This window comes from Apteryx rowi, unplaced genomic scaffold (assembly GCF_003343035.1).
Source record: "Apteryx rowi isolate R43461 unplaced genomic scaffold, aptRow1 scaffold_147, whole genome shotgun sequence".
In the NCBI taxonomy this organism is placed as follows: domain Eukaryota; kingdom Metazoa; phylum Chordata; class Aves; order Apterygiformes; family Apterygidae; genus Apteryx; species Apteryx rowi.
Genome location: NW_020447719.1, coordinates 1,200,312 through 1,207,525, shown reverse-complemented (window position 1 = coordinate 1,207,525; position 7,214 = coordinate 1,200,312).

The window sequence follows — 7,214 nt, the reverse complement described above, 5'->3', positions numbered from 1 at the left end:
CACATATTTGCATCAATGTCCAGTGTGTTACTTAGGGAGCACGGGGATACAAACTGAAAAGGTGGGTTTATTAATGATAGGGATCTTTAATGCTTCTGTAGAAAACCAATACTAGCAGAATACAGAAAGTGAGATGCTGCTCTCAAAATACCAGAAGATGCAGCTATCACTTGGCTCCCTAATGAATGCAACTAATGTGCTTATAATTACAGGAGCCAGAATGGATCTCTTTGGTTCAAACACTGCAGAGCAGGTGTGCTTAACCGTGCAAAGTCCTGACCCAGCACGCACTCACTACTGATGTCCTGTGAAGGTAAAAGACATGTGTACACCATCCACTGGCACAACTTGGTCTCCTCTGAAAAAAGCCAGAGGGTGGGGGAAAGAAAGCAGTAGTGCTGTCTGGTCTGGATGATCACAGGCGTCCGGACAGTGGGGCAAAGTACAGCAAAGTATACCTACCCCACAATATAGTCAGAGCCTCAGGTCACCGATTTTGCCTGTGGACAAGTTGTGATGCACAGGTCTTAATCATATCAGTATAGAAGTGAGTAAGGCAGCATCTTTTAATGATTACAGCCTGAAAATTAAACTAGAGAGATGCTGAAAACTTAATTCATCAATCAATAGAGGCAATGAAGAGAAGATAAAGACAATTGAACATACAGTAGAAGAAGAAACTTCTGGAGAAATGTGTATTATTAGACTTTCCACCATCAGTGAAACACTTTCTAGTGATGACCCAAACTATTAAAGGACAAATCCTATCCTTAATCGGGTGAATTTTAAGGAGTGATTCATTATTCTGAGGAGGAATAATCTGGAGATCACCGCATCATCTAATACTTTTGAAGGTACAAATGGTCGGGGGTACTACATGGTGACTGCATGGAAAACTTCTGGGTCAGTTTGCTTGGAGCAGATGGAGAGGATCGAGTGCAGACTGCTGTTAGAGGAAGACTTACTGGATTTGTGACAGTGCTGACCTACGGCAAAACTCTGCTATAGAGGGCCTTGATGCCTATGGGCTATGCTCATGTGCTCTTCCTTTGCAATTCACAGACAGTGATACTCTATTTCACAGTTGCCATCCTCAATTCAGTCAGTGCTGCTTGTCTAGGCAAGAGATTTTCATGGCTGAAACAGTGGCAGTACAGAGCCTGAGCATAGGTGACAAAAAGAAATCAAGAATGATTGATTAAGGAGCACGGCAAATACTCAAATCTCCATTTCTCTCAGAGGAGAGCCCAAAATTCCTGTAGAGAACCTAGCTGTGTCTGACTAAAAAGGTCTTTGAGATTTCAAATAGGTACAAAATTCAGCTTTGCAAGACAGAGGGAAAAAATATTTGTCTTCTTTTCTCTTCAGCAATTTTATAGTAAATTATGCATAAAGAAAGTGTCATTTCAGTTCCTTACCTAAGGAGCATAATGCATTTTGAACAGTGATGCGGTTAAAGGTGATGAGCATAGGCCAGAAAAGCAAGTTCTGACTTTACTATGTGCTTCAAGTTTTGTTGACCTTCATCAAATTCAGCATTTGTAATTACCTTAGACCTTATTGGCTGGCTGAATTTCACAAAACTTCACATTTACATGTGGAAAATCAGGCTGGTACTTTAACATATAATTATATCCTTGCACATGCTAATCTGGGATTTGGCGTGTACAAACAAATGCAATCACAGATTTCACAGTACAGTGAACAGTTAGAAGAGACTTTTCAAAATGTTGCCTTATATTTGATTTCTGTGGCCTGTTCTTTACTGAAAATGAGAGAAAACAACAGTAAAGACATCCCTGAAGTGGGAGGAGAACCACTTAGACACTTCATGACCTCAGCTTTAGACTTGTTTAATACTTATGATGCCAGTGAAGTTACAGCAATTGAATATTAGAGTAATGAAAAGAGCCACAAATAAAATCTTGGCCATAGGCAAGTGAATAGAAAACTCCAGTTCAGCTCCTGCCTTCTGAGGAGAAAAGCAATGCCAGTCACCCAGTAAAATGTTCATGGTTCACTTTGACTGCCATTTTGTCTTTATTTTGGGGGCATTTCCAGTGCCATTGATATCTTGATATCTTATCATTTTGATGATTCACAACCAAACCCAGACCTGACTGACTTCAGTTGGAGTTGGTCCAGGCTACAGATTGTCTGGAATTTAAAGTAAATTGGCTGCTATTCACTCCTCTTTTCTGCACAAACTGGAATAGCTCTTCTAAATATTGCCTTTAGTGACTGGCTTATTTGTCATTGTTGAAATTGTTGTTATTTGAAATTAAATGGTTATTTATTCTTCTCATTCATGTATCATGAAATAATCCACTTCCAGCACTCAAAATTCTTCTAAAGTTAATGTTAATCCAAAGACATTTCTGGGATCATGAAATTTAAGAATTGTTTTTACCTGTCACATAGCAGAGAATTTCATGAGTGTGCATACAGAGATATAGGCATGTATTGCACATTGGTATTAAAGTTTCTTTTTTTGTGTGTTTTATGTAAAGCATTATTAAACAAAGACAGAATGTATCATATGAAATAAAATTAATTTATATACGTACATCCCAGTACAAGGCCTTATTAGAAAGCCTGAATTATTCCTTAAAAATTCATAGCAAAAATTAACTCAATCCTTCTTTTCCCTTATGACAGGAACACATCAAGTTCACCACAGGAATGAAATAAGATGTCCTTTCTTGGGGATTTTACACTAATTTCCAGGGACATGATCAATTGAAACATGATTTCATGCAGCTGATTAAGTGGTTTCAAGTTGTTTTAAGCCCTTCTTGCAATGCAATCTAAAAACAAAACAAAACATATTCCTTTTTAAAAGTTTTAATCTTCCTTCTCCTATCCACCCCGAGCAAAGGAAACAGACGTTTTAACTATGAAGGAGAAAACAGTGAAACTAATGGTGTATAACATGCCAAACAAACTAAACGTTACAGGAACTACTTTATTCAGTGCTCTCAGCTTCCAGTAATTGTAGGTATTATTGGTAACAGTAAGTACTTTTTTTAATCAGATGTAAGAGTTGACATTGCTATTTTTAAGCAGTTCTTAAAATCACTCCCTTATTCCATTTTATTTTTAGCATAGGCAAATAAACAACATTAGGAGGTAATAGGTTACTAGCGCTCCTTCAGCCATAGAGTATTGTGAGTGCCTTCAGGCCATCCAGGATTTCTTGCCCAACTTCTGATGACTATTGATTTGCCACCTGTTGGACTGCTCATTACACCTCATGTGTGACTACTGCCCATTGCTGGGGTATCCTTTACCGAGTTCTCTTTAAATGTTATCCCTGAAAAGTGTGCAGTGTCAGTCCTACAGGGCTGCCCACTACCCTTTTTCTTCTGTTGTCATCTTCCATATGATCTTCTTTTTCTAATTCTGCCCACTTCCTTACATCTGCATCGTTTACCATCTGCTTTCCTTTTCTTATCGGAGGAAGAACACAAACAAGGTAAACAAGCGTTTTGCAGCGCTAGTATGTCTGGTGAGATTCATATGCAAAGCATGGGCCTTGCATTGCCATGGCTGTTTGACTCAAGTATTAGCAGGTGACATTTTAGTCATGTAGACTTTTGTAGGATCATTCCTGTTGATTTTAAAGGGACTAAAATTTCATCCACAGAAAAATAGGAATAAATGGCTGAACATCTGAGCATCTACAGTTTGGTTAAGATAACAGTTTTCAAGCTGTTGTGGCTCTGTAAAAAGGGATAAAGGGATGGAGAAGCAAAAGGAGTAAGTGATACTTAAAAGAAAAAAGGATTTTGTAAGAGATATTTCTAATTTCCTTAGAATCACCTCTTTTATTAAAAGTAAAAAAAAATCATTTAAAAGGTGACTTGTATATTATCAGAAGCATAAACATGCACTAGATGACTGAGCAGATGTGGGTTTTATTAAATCCTTTCTATTTTACTGCAGAAATTTAATTACCGGAATGTTTAATAAACCTTTACTTGCTAAAATTATTTATGATTCATGAGACCACTTTCCTGATTATATGCAGCAGTTATCAGAAGAAAAATCACCTGAAAATTAAATCTGAAAAAAAATCTATAATTGCTGATGCTACAAGTAACCCTCCTCTTCTTTGATGATTTTCCCATCTCTGTTGTCCCCATGTGGTATCTGCCCAGGGTGAAATCTTAGACCACAATGTGTCATTGGCATTTTGAGGATATTGCGTCTGGATGATAACATGGGGGCCCGTTGTTTGAAACCACTTTCCCCTAGTATTCCTTATTCACTGTCATACAATCCTAGACGCTGATAAAGTCCTAATGCTGATGCCTTTGGTGGTGTGGTCCTTTGGAAGTATAGTATTTGCAGTGCTGAACAAAAGCTATGCATTATTATGCATGGGTAGGTGTTCTGCATTGTAGCTTAGTTCTGTGTGGACAGATGCCTGTTTCCAGCACGTCAGGTAAGGAGTGTGTTTGATCAGTTTACGGTACCAGCCTTCTTTCTAGCATGTGTTCCGGACATTTTAAATACTTAAAGGTAACTTTCGGAGAGTCAAATTTATCCGTGTACAAAGGACTAATGCAAAACTTACCAAATAGCAGAAGTCTCACTTAAAATCTATTTAGAAGTGGTAAGTAAGACTTAAGTGTTTTGCAGGCCTTTCATTGACCTTATGCACAGGCATGAATCCCATCCTGAGGCTGTGGTTTGGCAATGTATAAAATCTGACTTTAAGGCTCCTGGCACCAGATCAGAAAAGTTACAGTGAAGTGTTTGATCCATCATTTTACTTTGACAGTTCAAATGCAATAAAAAATGTTAACATTCTGGCAGGCTTTATGTGAAATCAGGGACATCTTTCTATACGACTCTAAATTTAGGTTTGCTCAGATCTAAGCAGATCTATCTATCCCTAAGCAGGTAGCAAGAAACCCCACTGCGTGAGCATGATGTTATGATTCCACACTGTGGGTTGTGGCTAATTAGACAAAACTGATATGCTGTGCTAGACCTGATTCAGGTCAGATGAGGACACATCCTGGTTTCAGTATTAACGACTGTGGAACCATTGCACAAGTAAAAGTTTTGAAGAAAGCAAGTGCACTGAACAGTCCCTCCAGCAACTAAAAAAAAAAAAAGAAAATATAATTTATTTATTGATGCTGAAGGATAGAAAGATATAATTTATAAGCCAGGAACAGATCAGATCATTTTATCTCTCACCCTGACTTTTTATGGAATGACATAGTTAAGCTGCAAAAGTGATTTTGGTTTAGGAATGCATTCTCTGTTTAAAATTGAAACGAAAAAATTCTGTATTGTTCCCAGCTAGAATTTTTCACGGAATAAAACGAAGACAGAACTTTTCCCTCTGGTATTCTCCAAGGCAGAAATGATGTCTGCTACTAAACTCTGTGGCAGCTGATGCTGGAGGTGGAGTGGAAAAATCCTTTTTCATTCTTCAGCCATGGCCACAGACAACTAGGTATACATGACAGTTATCCTGAAAATTGTGTTCTCCTTTCAGCAGCAATCAGTCTGTCAACCATCTGCTAACATTAATGGCATTTCCCAACCATGTCTGCGCAGAAATGAAGAAGAAAAATGACCATAAATAAGGGTAAACCCTTTGTGCAGCAGTTCTAGTGACTACTGTGTTAGTATTTAGAGAGCAAAACATCATCAGTGATGAGTTAGGCATATCACTTGTATGGAAATACATAAGAATGACTGAACGATTACTCAATATGGAATATTTTACCTGTTTGCAGGAAGTGCCCTAATGGAGCCCATTCCATCTCCAGAAAGATTTTCAGCGTGTAGTAGTATTCCCTCTTCTGTGTATAGAGAATTTCTCTAGAGCATGAAAGCACCCTAGAAGTTACATGAATTTTAAGTGCAGCCACTCTGTACAACCTTCACCTGTACTTTTTCTAAGCTGTTGAGGTTTCCTGCAGAAAATGTGTCAAAATTCAGATTTGAATCTAAGCTTTGCCAGGAATCACTCATAACTGGGCTATGCATTAGCACCCCTCTCTCTTCCCTTGTGTTTCCACACATCTCTTTCACAGTTACTCTTAGCAAAATGTGAATAAAGCATTTTGCAATGAATCAGGTGGTATTATTTCATCAACCTAAATCAAGGCCTTTGTTGGAATGATGAAGAGGTCTTGGCACTCCTAAATTTGTTCAACTGTATTACTGGCACACACAGGAATGATTACACAATATTCTCACAGCGTGAGTTTTCCAGTTCCAGCTATGTTCTGCCACCCTTCTCAAGCCTTATTCTATCAGAAATTCCACTGATATATCAGCTGAATTATTTATACAGGATTCTTTGTTGAAAACAGCAAGAGTGAATTACCGCTCGACATAACCACAGCTGGACTATGTCTGGGGGCCTTGGTCTCTCCAGCCTGTCAGCAGGCACCGACTCTCAGTGCATTGCTGTGCCGAAACAGCAGTGCCAAAGACAAGTGCAGCAGGTAGCTAGCAGGGCCATGGCATAAGACAAAGTTCTCAAAGCAGTGTACTTTGTGCATCGTCTGTGCAATATTGGACGTGATAGGGTGAGAAACCCTGTAACCCTGCCCGTTGCAAGCTGTAGCTCCAGGGAGCATGGTGTGGCCACAGGAGCGAGGGGCCACTGCTGGGCTGCTCAGTCCCAAGTCTTACATTAACGAGGTTGTCTCGTTGTCTCTGTAATCAGGCCCAAACCTGTTTCTTTAGCATTCCTGTGCCCAGACTGCTCAATAAGATACCTTTAGTCATGTTTCAGCACACATCTCTTAATATTATGCAAAAGCTTATGGTTAGTAAGACTAATACGGTTTTGCCTTTCTGCTCTAACATAATATGTATGCCTAGTATTAGGTGAATATTAAAGCAAACTGAAAAGTCAACTGGAAACATTTAACCACTAACTCTAAAGGTTTTGATCATATGGAAATACAATGCCACTTTTGATCTTGTCTCAGTCCAGATCTGAGCCTGCAAAGAGACCTGTTTATCTGTATCACCAACAACTCTTTTACATTGACACAGTGAGTCGGAATAAATCTAATGGCATATGTGTACTTTCTTAATTAAAAAACTTGATTAGGTCCAACCCTTTTTTATTCTGCGCACAAAGGATATGGGTCATGAGGAATCTTCCTCAGAGAAATTACATTTTAAAGGCGCTAGAAATTTTGTTTCTGATTCAGTCTTTAGCTTTGGATATT